An 18246-nucleotide genomic window follows, 5' to 3' on the forward strand; every position below is an offset into this window, starting at 1 on the left:
AAGGAAAGATCTGGATGGGCGAAGAACTGATCTCAGTGCTGATCTGGCATGGGAAAAGAAAATTGGCAATCCAGAAAAACAAATAGGAATATTTTTGGTATTTGAACACATTTATCTTATATCACCCAGCTAAAGAGCTTGGTATATTTTACATAAATGAAAAAGGTTTTTAACAGCAGCTGTAGCCCCACTCTTACAAAGGGAAACCCACTTTGTAAAAGAAGCTTACAGTCCTCGGGTACACGCACGCAACAGTGCTGGATGTGACTGCAGCGTCAGGAACAATGGCGCTGAATTTGACTTCATCAGAAGGATTTAGATAGTGAGGCTGTGGCTTGCAAACTCTTTAATGAGGTCAATGAGGCTAACGCATTCCCAAACCGTTTCTATGATCTTTCTTCGTACATTGCTGATGTGTCAGATCATAAGATGAGGGAGACGTTCAGAAGGGTCACGCAGGGAGGGAGAGGCTCCGACACCAAGCACCAGCCCAGCCTACGCGCTGAGATGAGGCTGCAGTGGAGGCTCACACCCTTGGCTGCAGTCCAGCACTGGAGCTGGCTCCTGCTCCCAGGCCCCTGCAGTCCCTCCCTGTATCCCAGGTCTAAGAGGTCACCCTCTGGTCGTGCAGGGGTCCTGGCACGGGGGCTGCTGGCAGAGGCACAGCCCAGCCGCTCCTCTCACCATGCTCCCCCGTGCATGGTATGTAGAGCTGCGATTAAGGGGGCAGCAGCACTCAGGAGCCATGCACGTTCTCACAGGTCTCCGGATATCCAGAATCGATTTATTTCCTTTATGTGGAAGTACGAACATTTTTGTGCCTTTATAATTAAGCAATAAATAACTTTGGGGGAGGGAGAGGAGAACGTAGAGTTTATTTCCTGCCTGTATAAGGAAGTCATCAGAACAGCTGATCTAGAATAAGAGGGATAAGAGGGGGTTTATTCCATAATAATTACCTTGCCTCAATAAAGCACAATTAATTCCAGAACAAAGGACCTCTCCTTCCTTTGATAGAGCACTCACACATCGGCCTCTGCTTGACTAGCTGTTACAGAATGAAGGGTGCACAGCTGGCGTTCCAGCCTGTTTCCCTGTGTAGACGATCATCAAGAACCCCAAGAATTTCTGAATGCCAACCCTTCTTCTGCTACTAATTTGCTGTGTTACCATAGACAAGTCACTTCATTTCTGTTTTAATATTCTCCTTTAAGCAGAAAGGGAAAATGATACAGCTATTTACCTCAGAGGAGTGAGGTGAGAGTAAATTAATTAACATTTATGTTGCTCTCTGAAGGTTTGGCTTTATGAAAGGGTAAGTAGTAGGATTGTTTCTGATTAGGGCTGGCCGGAGCTACTGGAAGCACAGAGAAAATTTGACTAAGAATCTGAGCTGCCTTGAAACAGAGTGCATAATTTATTCATTGATGAACAATTAACATGTGAGAGTTTGTATAAAGCACACCCTTCCAAGAAGCTTATGATTTGGATATACAACACAGCAGAGAAATAGATGAAGTAATTCACATGGAGATGATTTCCTAGAGCCCAAGATCAGTGAGTTTCAGGATATGGAAAAGGTCCATATTCCCATTCGTGGCCCCGGATAGTCAGTATATGTGGGGAAAGTTTTAGGGTCTTAGAGTATTCTCTAGTGTTACCGGCTTGGTGGTTTTAGAGGACAGTCTTTAATACAGGTCATTTTGGTGATGCAGTTTATAGCACAAACAGTTATACTGACATAAGAAAAATATCAGTTTTGCTTTGGGGCACTGGGGAGCAGGAATAAGAGGCAACTTCCTTAGCCATCTTTGGCAGGGAAGTCAGTGTCTTGTGAACTATAACTTCTCTGTGGTTCCTTTCACTCACCAACAGACATTTTCTGACATGAAGTAAATAGAAACACTCTCTGATTTCACCAGTTATAACTCTGTGCAACTTGTACAGTCATCTTTGAACTCTCCAAGGGACTTCACAGGCATTTTAAAGCAATCCTCTCTGCAGCTTACAAGAATTCACCCTGAAGTAATTCTGTTCCATTTAATTGGGCATACAGTATTTGAAGTCATTAAAACTCAAGATGAGAAATATACATTAGAAGTGGGGAAAATGTATTTTTTAATAAATGCAAAGAAATGTTTCTGACTTTGCTATATTTAACTTAGCAGAAATATTGAAGAATTTCTCTCAAAAAGGATTCAAAAAGAAAGTAAGTATGCAGGAGCATTTGCAACAAAGCAGCAGCATGGAAGAAAGTGTGTGAGTAAGCCTGAAGGCTGGTCCAAAGGAATTGTCAAGTAGGAAGTACAAATGATCAGTGTCAAGTACAACAGGCCAGAATTGTGACCTCTCAGCTGTAGGCTCTCAGAGGCATTCATCCACATTGCGGTTTCCTCCTGCTAAGCCTGTCTGTCCTGCTTTGCAGTCGGTAGGCTCTTTCTCATCATTTGCAAGGATCTGCATTATTCTTTTGCATTTCAGTGGACTGCCAAACCACTGTAATAGAGAGGCCCAGAAACTGTACTAGTGGGAGCCACTTAATACCCAGATGGCTATACAATCCTCAGAAAAGAAATTGCGAAACACATGCTCAGAACATGTCTCAAGCCTGCATTTATACAGGCACCAATGCACATAGACATTAACTTTATGAATCAAAAGGCTTTTCAATAGTAAAGGCACAATTAATAACCTTGACTAATGCAAAACAAACAAACCTGCATTTTATTTGGATGCACATCAGGATACTTAAGAATATTATTTTAGTGTTACCTTTTGGTTTTAATTCAGTACCTGAAATAAGGAAATACCTGGTTAGACCAATGCCCACTAAATCAGCATAATGCATCAAGTAGTCGTAGTACTACAGGCTTAGGAGAAAGTGCAAGAAGAGAGAAGGTAAATTAGAAATTTTCCTTGTCTGAGAACAAGCTAATGAAAAGAAAGGACGTTTGTGGAGAGAGGGGTGGTTTTTTTCAAGTTTTCAAGTGATATGATACAATGTCAGTGATCAAATCATTCTATTCAACCATTTAAACCCAACATAAGCACAATTCCAAAGTGCTCTTGTAGACTGTATTTAACACAAAACTCTCCTCTCATGCATTAAAAGATTGGGAGTGAAAAGTCAAACACTCAAAACTAACAAATGCCACATGCATCTGCTTATATCTTTATTTTTGATTTCTTGGGCAAATACACTCTATAATATAAATTGCAATTATATGATTATGCCACCTTCTCCATAGTTTCCGTGAAGCCTGGGGACCCAAAGCATAGCTCCGCACCTTCCTTTCTGCAAGCTGCTGCCCACCGGCTTTGAAGACAGGCGGCTGGGTTGCCAATTGGGTTGATCTAGTGTTCATCAGAACAGAATGTTTCACAAACAGCAACAAATGCATTTTTATCCCTTTCCTGTAAGGTGATATTATTATCCCCATTTTACAGATTAAATAGTTAGCACCTGGTTTCCTAATACGGTTAGCAAGAGATAGCTCTTCTTTTCAAGGAAGCACGGCTCCTCGGGAACTCACTTGTAATTGTGAATGCTTGTGCGAATCAGATCCCAGGCACCCTGGCATAAGGCTGTGACTTAAGTGACACTTCAGGACAGCATACACAGGCACTGCTAATGGAAGAAACAGATCTGCCTGCCCTGTGCTGCCCCAACCTTTATGCTGCACAGATGTTCGTGTGACTCTACGGCCAGCTGACTCAGGACCGCTCCAGCTAGAAACTAACCCAGCAGGGAAAATACCACAAGCTTTTGGCCAGATGAGTTTCCTGATCCAGTTTAGCATGTGGCCTCATAAATGCTTGCCTTGGTACAAGAGAGGACATGATACAGGCACAGAAACAGAGCAGGAGGGCAGGTAGATAGGATTCCCTTGCTCAGTGGTAACGTTGTCTTACTCTGGATAGAAGTGTCTGTTGAACCTTAGCATGAGGGCACAAACACATTAGTTTTCATCAAGGACTAGACTTAATGAGAAAAGTCACAGAAGCTGCAATACAGCACAGCAGGGTTGGAAAGGAGCTCAGCTGCCCTTTTACCTTGAGAGTACTGAGCTCTGCCCAATTCTTCCTTCCTTAACCACCTCTTTCCCTTGAGTCTTCCTTCTCTGGGTCTGTTCTTCACCGATGGGACTCACACATTCAGTTCAAGCGTAATATCTAAATTGGCAATCCTCTTCACAGCTTTCCTGAGCAGCTTATATCTAGAGAAGGAGGTCCATTTTATTCTGCAAACAAATGTACTGTTTAAGACAGGTCAGCTGGAAGAGGGAAACATGTTCTTGCTCCAAGGGTTGTTTCTATATTTATGAAGAACACATTCTGGATGATACTCAGAAACAGTCCATAGACAGTATCTCAGGGTTGACTTCTATGCTCTTTCTCTGGCACCAGAAATCCTGTCTTCCGTTCTAGAAAATGGTAAAATTTCAGCAGAAGTCTGGGAGAACATTCCCACCAAGAACAGCTTACAGCAGCATGTTTATGGCATATGTCTGAGAGGTGGGAAATGTAGCTGGAGATTCATCTGGTCCAGAGAAGAGTACAACTCAAGTGCCCTGTATTCAAGGCAAGTTTTGTCCAGGCAGAAAGTACTGCACCACCTCTGCTGGCAACATCTCAAAATGAAAGTGACCTCTCCTTTCCACTTGTAATAAGCATTTATCTTCAGCAAAGAATCTCATGCTCTGAGTACTAAGGAACAGAGGTATCTCCTAGTCTTATCTTGGACTTTAATAGTAGAGAGAAAAAAAGAGAGAAAAACAAAACACAGTATCCTTAGTAATGTCTGGAAAGTTTGAGCAGAATTCTTAAGCAAACCTGAATGATTCATTCTGAAGAAAATATAAAATAAAAAGCCTTCAGATAAATTTCATTTTTGTATGTCCATAATTCAAGTTGACTATTTTCTAAACTATTTTATACGCAATTAGCCTGAAATATGGTTTTCTAGCTCTCAGTTTTCTGAGAAAAATATGAAATGACACAGTTATTAACCTTTGGGAAACCTCTCCTACACACAAGAGAATTAAATTCTACAGAAAACCCAATAGCATTGGGAGAAATTCCAAATGACTTACCACTCATTTGTTTGATGGATAGTTGGGATAGCTATCGCTTTTTACAGAGCTGCCAATCACCAGGAGTTCTGGGATATATTCAGAGAACTCTCTTAGAATCACAAATTGCAGTCACAGGCTTCCGTGGCTTAAATTGTTATGGAAGAAACAATTACTTTGCAGAGAAGGAGATGGTACTGTTACCGAGAGAGGATAATGTTGTGGTATCAGTAGCTTTGACTTTTTAGCAGAGTAAGTTACTGCTTCTAATATGGCATTTAAAGAGACGTTATCTGTTTGGAAATCTGTTCTGTCTGGGGATTTCTGTACTGATGTTGAAACTCAAACTGAGATCACCATAATAGATAGAGAGGGGGAAATTGTTATATCAGTTTGTTTATTCTGCATTTGGCAACTCTCTGAATACTCAGTTTCATTCTTGCCATAGCAAACGGTGTTAGTCATTCTGTTGTTTGCCTGAGGATTTTATATAGCAGGAGGAAGAGGGAAAAACACTTTGTGAATCTTGAAATCCAAAACCTGACAAAAATATTCTGGAGCATGGTTAAATGTGAAATTATTTTCCACACTTTTTTGAAGGAGTTAGGTCACCTATAGTTACTATGCATATTATAAAAGTGTATTTATACTCACCGAGTACATTAAGTCAATGAAGCAAGTTATGCTAAGTAGCTATACTTTTGTTTTGGCTATTCAGCTGTACATGGCTCATCCTACATCCCCACAGCTCACCAGATTTTTCTGTAGATCTCAGGCTTGAATCCCACCATTTCTGTTGGGAAAATATTTTCCTATCTGATGTTCACTCTGTCAGCACAAAATGGGGGGGGGGGGGGGGGGGGGGGGGGGGGAAGAATAATCAGAATTTCTTCTCCCTTGGTATCCATTCCAGAGATTCCATAAACTAGGTGACTCTCCTCCAGCTAGCATCCTAAGGTTGGCCTTTCTGCCTCCACAGGGTCTAAAAAATTTATTGCAGGATTTTGACGTTTACCTGGAAGACATTGATAAATTAAGATCTCCTAAGATCACTTCATGCAGTCCAAAACTCTATATCCACTTTCCTCTTCTCTTGCTGTGTGTGCATCAGACTTCAGCTGCTTTGAAGTAATTTTCCAGATATTTTGCCAAAGAAGCCACAACTGAAAAAGGAGTATGTTAGAACTGCAACAGCAATTCAATTTAAGAACAAATAGGAAACTGAAGTAATCTCTAAAGGATAAGTGCAGGGATCTGTAAAGGAAAAGTGCCAGGTATATACACAGTTCTTTTTTCCTTTTTTGCAGTTTATATTTTACATGAAATACATGAAAGAGGGAGAACTGCAGTTTTGTCCTGTGCCATAGGACTTCTTCACTGTAAGACTCTTCAACATGCTGTAAGGTTACAAGTATATGTTGCACGCTTTTGATTGACTAGTTATGTTGTAATAACACCTATATTAACCTATACCTGTAGCCAGCATAATTGCAGAAACTAAGGAGTAAATCAATGAGCATGGAAGTATGATGCATTACTTTTCAGTAGCACAGCAATAACAGTGCACAGTAATAACAAGTGCACCAATACAGATTTATGTTTGCTGCTAAGGAAGAAAACAGAAGGGTCTGGCCTAACCCCGAGCTCCTCTAGGTCTGCTGAATCATGGAAGCTTTGGAAGTACTCTGTGGCCAGAAAACAATACTCTTTGGGGAGATCCTCCTGCTACTTAATAAATCTTTTCTTCTCAGGGGTCAAATATGCAGTCTTGCCTATCCGTCCTTGTTCAAATTTCACAGAAATTTCACAAGCAGGATCAATAAATTATTTTTTTTCTTATTGTAAATTGTGGTTTCAGAGTACAGAAATCTGGCTTGTTGATACAAATGTTCATTCAATGCTGAATAGTTTCTAAATTAGCTTATACAATCACACAAAAATTATTTACAGGAGGAAGCCCAAGTGTATCTGTGTAAAGCTTAGACAGATGCGGCTACAGAGCTTGTTGAGCACAAATACCAGGCTGGGGCTTTGAGAGCCTAAGGTACTGACAACATTTTAAGACTACCAAATCGTGGTGGTATTAGAATCTCAGAAAAAAAATACACAGGAGCTTGTAAAATGGGCCTCTGGCCATTATGTGGGGGAGGGAGCCAAAGGGAAAAAAAGTGGCCTGGAAATTCTATTTTAAGAAAAAAAAATAATCTTCTGCAATTGCCAAGGGACTAATGAACTATACCTCAGAATGCCAGCCAAAGCCCTGCTGCCACAATGTGCATTTCTTTTTGCTAGAAAACAGGGAAGGAATGTATTTCAATCTTTCCCATTTTCAAAACTGGAAAACAATGGATTTTAAGAGTCAAAAGTTTTTTAAACTAAGGAAAAGGTTATCTTTACTTTTCATTCAAGAAAAAGTAAAAGCCCTATAAAATGCCATACAAAGCCTATTCAGAAATCAATGGGGCTATTTTACATGTATGTATATATTCCCCTCAATTGAAACTCTGAGGAAGAGTTTATATTCTTAGCAGTTCTGGTCTAGAGCACCTGCTGCGCTTGTACTTGCTGTTGTCTTAACTGCAGAATCCCCTGTCCCAGTTACTGGTGAATAAATACTTATGTTTCTTTCTCAGTTTTCTGAAAGCGCTCCTGGGATTAAAATATAAGTTTGTCTGTCTTAATGAGACATCCTAGTGACAACATTGCACCCCCCCATCTCCAGCCGTACTTTATATTTCCCCTTACTTTGACTGGCCTGAAACACCTAGTACTTTCAGCACTGGCTCTATAGGCATTTTGAGTTTCAACAAAATATTATCCTTCTTTGCCAAATTTCAAGCCTTTGTGATTAAGAAAAAATCTCCAGGTTTTCACAGGCTATTTAGCAGAATAATATATGTTCTTTCAATTCAGTGTCCCTTAAGTCACCTAATGACACAGATGACCCATTTATGTGGCATATGGATTGCAAGCCTTCCTGTCCTGCCATCTTCCTTACAAGTTTTATGATTTTCACCCTTTTTTCACAATTTCAACTTTATATGGTTTACTTCTCTACGGGAATACACAGAGAGCTTCCATTCTTGCCTTGCTAGGCAAATATTTCAGTTAAATTTGCATTGGTTGTTCTATGATATTGTGTGATGGAGTTAATTTCTTTTCTGTAAAAAAACATAACCTACTTGAATCACAATAACTATGACTCATTAATCTGAGGCATCTGTTGATAACCCCTGAAGTCACTGTATTTCAACACTGCAACAATTCATAGCCCTTACACAAAACAAACGGGGAACATTAATGGATTAGTAACTTTTATGTTCTGGCCTCCTGTGATCTTTAGACTCAATAGAAATGTAAGCGTATTGTAAAAATGATGTAAGCGTTAGTTGTCTAGACATCCTATATGTGGCTATTCTCTGTGGTAGTTGCCCTGGGGTAGTCATTAGAAAATCTATACTTAAGCAGATTAAAGTTCCTTGTAAGTGGCATTGTTGGCAATGCCCTCCAAATTGAAGGCGATAGTTGTAAAGCAGCAGTGCTTTTTTCCTAGCTTGTATTTCTTGCCTAAATACTTAAATGGCCTTTAATGAGACTGAATTTTCAAAGTTACAAGAAATGAGTTCTGTGTACAAATACTTTTTGTCCCCTTTTCTAATTTGCTTTCCCCTCTTTATTTCTTGTCTTTATAACCTCTTCATTATAATTCATTAACAAATAGCATAAAAATTCATTATTTTTCTACAGGATCACTGCTTGAAAATTTGCTTATATTGATACTTCTGAGTCCTGATGAAACAAATATAACAATTCTGTAAGGAACAAATAACACCACATATTTTTCCAAGCAATCAAATAACTTATGGTTGTACACTATCATCGTAACTGAAAACACACATATAATAATTATGCAGGTTTTCCCTGCTGTAAATCCTCTAGCATTTTTTTTTTCATTTATTGCTGCTAAGAAATGGAGGGGACAAGGGTTGTTCATCGCCAAATGAAATTTGACTGATGGGGGGGATTGAGACTTAGGCTAGTTGCACAGAAGTCAGATTCCCGCTCTTAACATCAAAGAAACACATTTGGTTAGAAGTAAGATACGGTTGCTGGTGGAGTATTCTTTTCTGTCTGCTTTTAGATAGGTCCCTGCTGCCCTTTTAAAAATGTAAACATGTAATTAATTCAAGCACACAGAGTAAAATATTTCTGACATTATCTTCCAGGTGAGAGCTTTGGTGCTATAGTGCTGTGTGGAGACTAAACTTCCCATAATGCTTCTGACTGTCTTCAGTATTTGCACTAATGTCTTTGCCTCAAATTTCCTCTCTTACATTGTATAATATTAGTTCTGTATCAATCTATACCCTTCATTTTGCAAGTGGCTATATTGACCTCGGCCTTTTTTGTGTCAATATGCACATACTGTCTACAGCTTAATGCACAGGATGGCTCAGTTGAGCAGGAGTCGCGACACATGCGAGCCCTGGCAGGCACAGGATTGGGTTTGTACAGTGCTTTGTGGTTCTTGGCACACCTTTACTGCTTACAGTAATGTCTCATTGGCAGTGGAAGGATTTCTAAGGAACATGGTAAAGCTATACAACACAAGTAACCTTGCTGTTGAACCTACCCAGAAACCAATTTTGACTCTGTCAAGGTATTTCATATAAACCATATGCAAGCCTTTAGGGTTTAGTGCTTGCCAGTCACTCCAATGTCAAAGCCCTGGACCAGGCAAGAACAAGACTCTCTGTCTGCTATTTTTTGACTACTATCTTTTATGGCCAAATCACATTTGAAAAAAAATCAAACATTGTTGTTCACTGTGATTTTATGGCTTGGCCTCATGGTCTGCAGATAGCATTCTGCACAGCTACTGCAAAATTTGGTTTTGGTTATTTGGTTTTAAGAATGCTACCTGAAGAGCAGTCACTCTGTAGCTACCTCTGTTGGCTGATAAAATATGGGTCCCCGTGATGGGATAGCCTCTCCTATCTCTTTCCCCAGATATCAGACACATGCTTAACTTCAGTCATGAGCAGTCCCACATAATTTAATACTTGCCCTACAACTCACATGCTCAGGGTTCAAGTCACTGTATACAGCTGAAATGGGAAGGCTCATCTTAAGGATTGCTGACAGAGACGTGTTAAGGAACAACAGTTCATACAAACCTCTTTCTTTGGACTGACCAAAAAAGCAAACTAAGAAAGCTTACAAACAAGGTACACCAGGTAATGCTTCCTCTAGGTGATCTTTAGAGGTCTAAGAGTACTGCTGGCAGGAGTCAGCCTGTTTTCCAATGGAAACGGCTGCAACTGTTGCCATCACAGCAGACTTTTTGCTAGCTGGCCCGGTTGATTGTGTAATCTCCTCTACAGATCCTCTCGGTGCTGCTTTAGCAATCAGCTAGCTGCAGGCACTTACCGTGAAGGGCCATGCTAAATCACTTGTTTTCCCTGACGAGCCTGGCTTCCCACCACTCTGAAACGAAGTCTCCCCGACATCCTGCTTTCCTGCGTGGCAATCCACAGTACCGCTGATGTGACACTAGGTGAGCCAATATTGGCTCATTTTTTTAAATATTATTTCTGTTATCATACTCCTAAAAACACAGCTGTAGCCAAGAGGATCTCCCGCTTGGATTTATGGGTCCTGATTGTCGCTTACACAAAGATGCCTGTCTGGGTCTGACAGCCTAAAAAGTGGGAACAAATGACATTATCGGAGTGCTGTAAAAGGGGCAGGTCAGTGTTTACAAGGAGTCTCGTCTATAATGTGCATCTGATGCCATGGTTTAAAACAACATGGGAAAGCAGGAACAGTGGGATTTGAAAAGTTTGTAAGACCTAATCAGAAAAAAATACCTTTGAATGGAAAAGCAGGATTAGCAGGTGGCTGATTATTGCAATAAAAGGTATCAACAAGTGAATACTGAAACAGTAAACCTGAATAAACAAGCTTGTGAAATCATATATTACAACCTGGTGAGAGTAAAATTTATCCAGTGATTATTCATTTGGCATCTTTGTCATGTACTATGCCTCCAGCAAATGAGATATTCTGTAATATCAAGTTGGATTAACAGAAATCCCATTCATCTTGAAGAAAACCTCATGTGGGCATCACATTCCTGAAGAGTGGTGCCATTGGCCACAGAGGGTTTTGTAAGCTGTTGGAGCAGGCATCTGTGTAACGTATTACTGGAGGCTTTAAATATATCTCAGCAGGTTCTCTAGGGGAGATAGCGTTTCATTTCCTCTGCTGTTTGAACCTTCACAACTAGTGTGAGTGAAAAATCCCCCACTAGATATTCATGCAGGACATCTTTAAAGCCTTCCACTGCATTGTGCATTTCAGCAACAGTCAAAGTACACAAGCACCTCTTTGCAATGCACTGCATACTACAAACTTCAGCCACAGGTATGAAGCTATGTGGCTGTCAACTAGCTGGGAGCCCTGTTACAGAACCCACCATCACATAAAGATATGAGTTGTGTCCAAGGCCCGCATTCTTCTACAAAGATGCAGCCCTGTTTGCCACAACCTCCACACCTGGCCTTGCTATAAATGACTTTACAGTATACTGTCCTTTGTCAGATTACAGGAACTGCAACAGAAATAGGAAACTGAAGCTCTTTGTCCAGACACAGTCTTGCTCCCTTTGCAGCATACAGGAAGGAGGCAGGAATGTATGTTGCCAGTGGCTCAGTTTATTCCAAGATACATCTGAAATGCTCTCCCACATCAATACCACTGAGTGAATTACTGTTGTGAAATCAGCTTGTGCCAATTCTTTCTGCATACCTGCCTAATTCCCTTGAAACCTCTGCAGCACAGTTCTACCTATCTTACCACCGAGCATTTCTTTTAGAGTAGACAGTCCCATTTATTTTGCTAGGACATCTCTTGGGATCCAGCCCTCCCCAGTTTAAATAACAGTGGCAGATGCTGTCTCTAAACATCTGCTGGCTGCTGGAATGGCTCTCTGATTACAAGCAAGCAATGCCGATGAATGTAAAATTACTTATCAGACAAAAAAAAAAAAAAGAAAGAAAGAAAAGAAAGAAAGAAAAGAAAATATTTTAAGAGAGTTACACTAGGGCTGAGGGAAGGATGGGAATGCATTTTGGAGAGATCACAAAGACAACATTGTCAAAAATTGATTTGGCTTATTCAAAGCACTAAGATATGTGATTGTGAGAAATTGTAGAATTCCAATTCCCCTATTCAGCTTGAAATTTCTTTAGGTTCTAATTACCACAGCTTAGAAGAAAAGAAAGCAACTAACAGAGAAAAAGTGACTTTTTATGGAATTTTGACACTTAAATCCAGTAAGGTTTGAGAGCATTATTGTAAGGGTTTATTACATAAAATAATATTAGTAGCATTTTATATAAAGTAATTAGGACAAAATTCTGTTAACTGTGTCAACGGATGTCACCACTGAACTGCCTCTGACCTACAGGGCCACTTGTGATCTTGGAAAAAAACACGTGCTTTCAACTGGGGAGAAATACTACATTCTTATTCCAAAACTGCAGCATGGCCTTGGACTTTGTGCTGAAGGTTTTGAAATATGATTTAACCAGCCCTGTTACTTCTTTGACATGCAGGAGATACGGAGCCCCTCACAAAGGTCTACCACCACCAGCGTACCCAGAGCAGCCAGGATGTAACCCAGCGGGTGCTGCAGGCTGGGGATACCTGTTCAGTGCTATGGCTGGTTCCTCATATCCCTGCAGGTTGCTCTGTGTGTCTCCAGGGAAGTGGAGATGGCAGTGGTGGATCACTCAGCTGGTTGCTTTCCATACAATGTAAGGTGGTCCTTACAATGTAAGAAGCAACATGGAAGCCCAATTGGTTCAGCCAACAGAGATGGAAATGCTTTTCCCACAGGACCACCAAGAAACAGAGCAAGGGAAGGCAAAGAAAAGTTGATTCCTGACCGCAGACCTGGCCTGGTGTGGCTGACCTGCACTGAACTCGTTCAGTTTGGTTCCCAAAGGGCTGTGAGCTTGGGCGGGTGTAAAACACAGCAAGGATGCTGTCAGGAGCGCAGCATGCACGAGCCAGTCCTCCTCCTCACCGCCTGCCCGGGAAGGGCAGGAAAACAGGGACAGTGGCAAGAGCTGGCTGCATGAGTTCTCCACTGTACCCTGAGAATGCTGTCCATAGTCTTGCAGATGGTTTCTTCTGCCTGTGCAGTCAAACAAGTGCCCCTACAAGGATGGGAATGAGAGAGGGAATCTGACCCACGGTATTGACCTTGCAGCTTTTTCATCAGCCCAGAGCTTTGCTGCCACATCAATGTGGTTTTCACCCATAATGCAGGTCCAGAGTAAATGTCCCTTCAGCATGGCAAAGCTGCTGTGCCTGGCAGGTGGCAGCTGGGATCCAAAGGGCTCCTCAGCCCTCATGCGACAGGACAGAGATTTCAAAGGGTATCGAGTGCAGTTTGCTCCCTCACATATGAAGGACCTCAGCAGCAAGGACTTGCAGAGACATGCTAACCTCCGACCAGAAGGCAATTCTATTGCCATTTGAGATGAGGCTTTTCCCCCTATTGTGCGTTACATGGTTGGATTACTGCCTTGGTTGCAGCTTCTGCAAAGTTTGGTATCTTTTCCAATAAAGAAGGGCGGACAGTTCTAGAGACTTCATCTATGTCACCCAAATGCCCCACCCCCACCTCCCCCCACTTCAAACACCAGCCGTAAACCCACATCAGCATTATGAAAATGGCCTTTCTCATTGCATTGGGCATTCGAAATTCATATCCAGATTCTATGGCTTGAACTCATCTCGAGTTAGAACATGTAACATAATAGACTAACATGTACTGCTCTGTTTTTCTTTTGATACAACAACAACAAGAAAGTTAAAGAATGCCTGATTGAATCAGGCCTGAGCTTCCCACGGCATAAAATTAAACAGCATTCTGCTAGTGCTGTGAAGGAAAATGCATCAGTTCCCATTGCAATGATTTAATCACACAACTTTGGAAAAAGGATCAGCAGCGTGTATGCCACAGCAATATTAAGAAAAAACCAAAAGCTTAGAAATACAGTACATTTGGTTAAATAAAAATTTAAAGAAAAAATATTTTTCTGTATGATCTTGGAGATTTCTTTTTAACAAGTGAGTTTTGTCTTTTTTTGGCAATAGGAGTTGATGATGTGTAAGAAGTTAAAAGAAAAACTCTAACCGTTTCCACTCCTTCAGCAAAGCCCTGCATTAATGGAGATTCTCCTATCATCCGTTTGCAGAAGTTCATTACTTAATTCCCATTCATATCACCTCTGTGGAGAATAACAGGCTGATGACATTTCAGTTAATCATAATCTTCCCTTTCTGTGACAACCTGCCAGCAGCTTTTTTGAAAATAAACTTGCAGAATGAAGTTTTTAAAAAGAAGGATTTGTCTCATCCTCATGGAGAAGGGAAAACTGACAAGACCAATACATGAGAATATTTCACAAATTAAAAAAAACATTCTTCTGGATTTATTACCGTTTCCCTCTCAACATTTTATGTGCTATTTCATTGCCTGGCAAATCGTTATTGACAGAATTTTACATTTTTGCCTTTATCCCCTTTAGAATACTGGACCTCTATTGCCTCTGTAACACGCCTACTAGCAAGATACCTTACGTTTCCTTGGACTGAATTGATTATCAGGCAGCTATGGAAGTGCAAATAAAATCATGCCTTTGTGCATGTGTGTGCATAGAGAAAATCCTGTGTAGGGTAAGAAAGCAGGAAACTTCAAGATTAGAAGCCATTACTGCTAGCCATCCTATATGTCATACAGTCTAGTAAATATAGCCATCTTAATCCAGTTAATGTACCAGTAAATGAATGGGAAATGGAAGAGTGAATTGGAAAGAACGTGGGAAGGCTTGGAGGGTTTTCTGGCAGCAATGGGCTCACAGAAGCCATCACCAGCAGTTAAACTTAGGTCACAGCAGGTGTAAGTCTTGGGTGGAGGCCACTGAAACCCAGGGAAATACTATAAGCTGGAGGCAAAACCACAAGAGGAGTCACTGACAAAGAAAAAAGCCAAAGGCAGTCCCATCCACAGTAACAGCTTTTGTGAAAGTTCAATCAAAGCTGCGCAAGTGTCAGCGCCATTTGTTCATGGCAACAAAAGCCAGGATGTCGAGCTACGTGGAAACAGCCTCTCTTGTAAACAGCTGCAATGTCATCAAGAAGAAGAAATTGAAGTTTCTATCAGCAACTGCATACGACCAGCTTAAAGTAAGGAAGAATATCCATGGGTAGGCAAAGTGATCAGCTCTTTCATTAACAGAGTTATTTAAACTATGATGTCTAAGCAAAAAACGCTTGGCTCCTTCCTGAAGGCCAATCTGCAGTTGATCTTTATAGAGGTAAAACCCCCACCTTTTGGAGGCAGTCTAATTTTTAAAGGAAGCTCTGCCCAAAGGGATGATAACATACTCAATAGCAGTTCAAACTCATTATGTGTTTCTTGTAGATCTAGTCAATACCCAACTCCAAAAGTTCCCATGAGAGTATAGATAAAATTGAGACTGGCTACTGCAGCAGAAGTAGGTGGGGAGACAGGTGGGTTAGCTGAGAGGGGGCCACAGTACAGAGGGAAGAGAGACCACACCAATCCTGAAGGCACTGTGGAAGCCACCCCTGACTTTTTGTAGAAGTGCCTGGCAAGGCAGCACCTCCTGCCTTTGCAGGGCTGGCAGGCAATGCCAAATAGCTCCAAAGGAGCTTTTGTACCTGTACAGAGCCAGACAGATGGCAGCAGTATCCTCACCCAGAGAGGCAGCAGACCTTTGGCAGCAAAGCAGAAAGTCAGCTGTTTATTTATGACAGGAAGAACCAATAAAGAGGACTGTACATATTCCAGCAGCCTTGGACCAATTAGGCTAAGATAAAGTGAAGGAAAGAATGGAAGTTGTTACATGGCTGGTGGAAAGACACCGATGCTGGCTTATCTCTGGTGATGGTGCAGTGTCACATCACAGCTAGGGATTCTGGGGTCTGAGATCCTGAGCTTTTCACAGTAACACCAGAGCCTTGAGGGGCACAGGCACACTTAGAGCAACATTAGGAAATCCAACAGAGTTGTGAAGAAATTCACTCTGTCCTTTCTCTAAGGGACAACTTCCATGTGAAGACCCAACCATTGTGTTCTCTTGATCCTGCAGCACTTACCCTAGGACCCAAAGGTCTTATAGTGCTGACCTCAGAAAAATTCAGTCTTCAACTCTGCAGTGAAGGAATATGCAATCATTGCTGTACAGTTACTGGCTGTAACTATGTGTTAGCTCATTAATGGCTGTTACACCATAGATTTTATACACCTCATTGCTGGGAGTCAACTGCACACACCAGTAGGTAAATAATTCCTTTGGACACATTGCTTAGTACCTTTTCTGTATGACAAAAGCTTCTTACTTAGGTCTTTTGGAGAGATACAGCTGACCAAACCAAAAAGTGGGTTTGGCAAGGGAAGGAATATGCAAGAAAACAAGATGATGTACGTCCACAGGTAACCTCCTGTAATACCTGTCATTTCCCTCCAGTGTTTAGTTAATATAGGAAGATACTGTCAGTTAGGGGAACTACTCATATAGCCGAGTGGCAGGGCAAACATACATAGAATTAGCACCAGCGAGGCCACTGTACCATCAAATGCATAAGAAGGTCAACATTAATTTGCATTAATTGCAAGGGTAATCTGTTATTTGGGCATTAGCTGCTTTGCTACTTTTTTTTTTCCCCCTTCTCAGAAGTGATAGAAAAGTCAAAGACAGTTGCTTTACAAATGCTTAGACAGTATTAGTATTGAAATGTATTTGTTTCAGAGAACTTGCATTCCAGCTCCTTCTGCAGTGGGTAGGAAACTCACACCCACCACACACCCCCAAGGTCTATCTGACTTCTTCACACAATGTATGGTGCAATCACTCTGTACTTCCACTACAGAAGGTGGCCATCCACGTGACTGGTAACCATAGCAGCTGCAATAACGAAAAAAATTCAAGTGATGAATGTATGCATGAGTCTGTTGCTTTAGCATTACTTTATTTGCCATGAACAGCATCAATGGGTATGCCCCAAAATGTCCCAGTGTTAAATGAGGAAAGAGATGCTGTTCATCACCACGTCTCACACAGAAGAGCATTCTATCAGTCTCTTGACTTTTGTAACATCTAGAGATATTTTTCTGGAGCTGTAATCTCAGGCATTCAAGCTAGGATTTCTATTTCTTGTATGGGAAAAATTGGTTCTGGAGATTTTCCATGCTGGAATCTCTGGTCTTTTTCCTGTCATGTGCTGAGGGTTGCCTGCCAGGGAGTGAGAAGTAATGACAAGCAATAACATCTGATTCTTTCCCAGTAAGAATGCCAAAACACAGTATCACTCACGATACCACTAGCTGTCTCAATGCTATTAACTCTTTCAGACAGAACCAGTGAAATTACCACAGGTGGCCCACATAAGTAGGGAACTTCTCCCTTTCCCTCTCTCTAATGGTCACTTTCCAGCTGATCTGAAGCTTGGGAGAACACCATCCTTTGAAGGAGGCTGCAGCAGGATGGGGCTCTCCTCCTAGACCATCCTACTTTATGGGATCTACCTTCCCAACACAGCCCTCCCCAAAGGGCCTACAGATCCTTGTTGACCCGACACATGCAGCAGCTCTGGTCTGCTTCTCCATTGCTGGAGTGGATGTAATAGCACACATGCTGTAGAGCAGAATGAAGGGGAAAGTGAAATAAAGGCAAGAGCAGAACAAAGCCAAGTCATGTAACTGCAGGCACTGCAGGAGCTAAGGCCTGTAGATATTTTGACTGAATATCCTCTTATTTTTGGTGACAAGTTTACTGCTGTGGGCATTTAGAAGCCTGTTAGTATTACAGTGCTGGTATACCATCCACTATCAAAAGCATTCAACTCTCAACAGTATGTCACACTTGGGTATAATCCAAAGTCAGTGACAGTCTAAGACCTGCGAGTTACAAAGCCAATCCCTGCATGTTGATTTAGAAAGCTCACATTTCAGCCCAAAGCCCAAAAAGCAAGATATACCTCAACATGCAACAAATTACAGATCACTCGTGAAATCTGAATTCAAATCTTTTGGACTCCAGCACTAAACAGCTGTTTGGCTGAAGATTTCCTT

This window comes from Falco naumanni, chromosome 7, assembly GCF_017639655.2.
Source record: "Falco naumanni isolate bFalNau1 chromosome 7, bFalNau1.pat, whole genome shotgun sequence".
Taxonomy (NCBI): Eukaryota; Metazoa; Chordata; class Aves; order Falconiformes; family Falconidae; genus Falco; species Falco naumanni.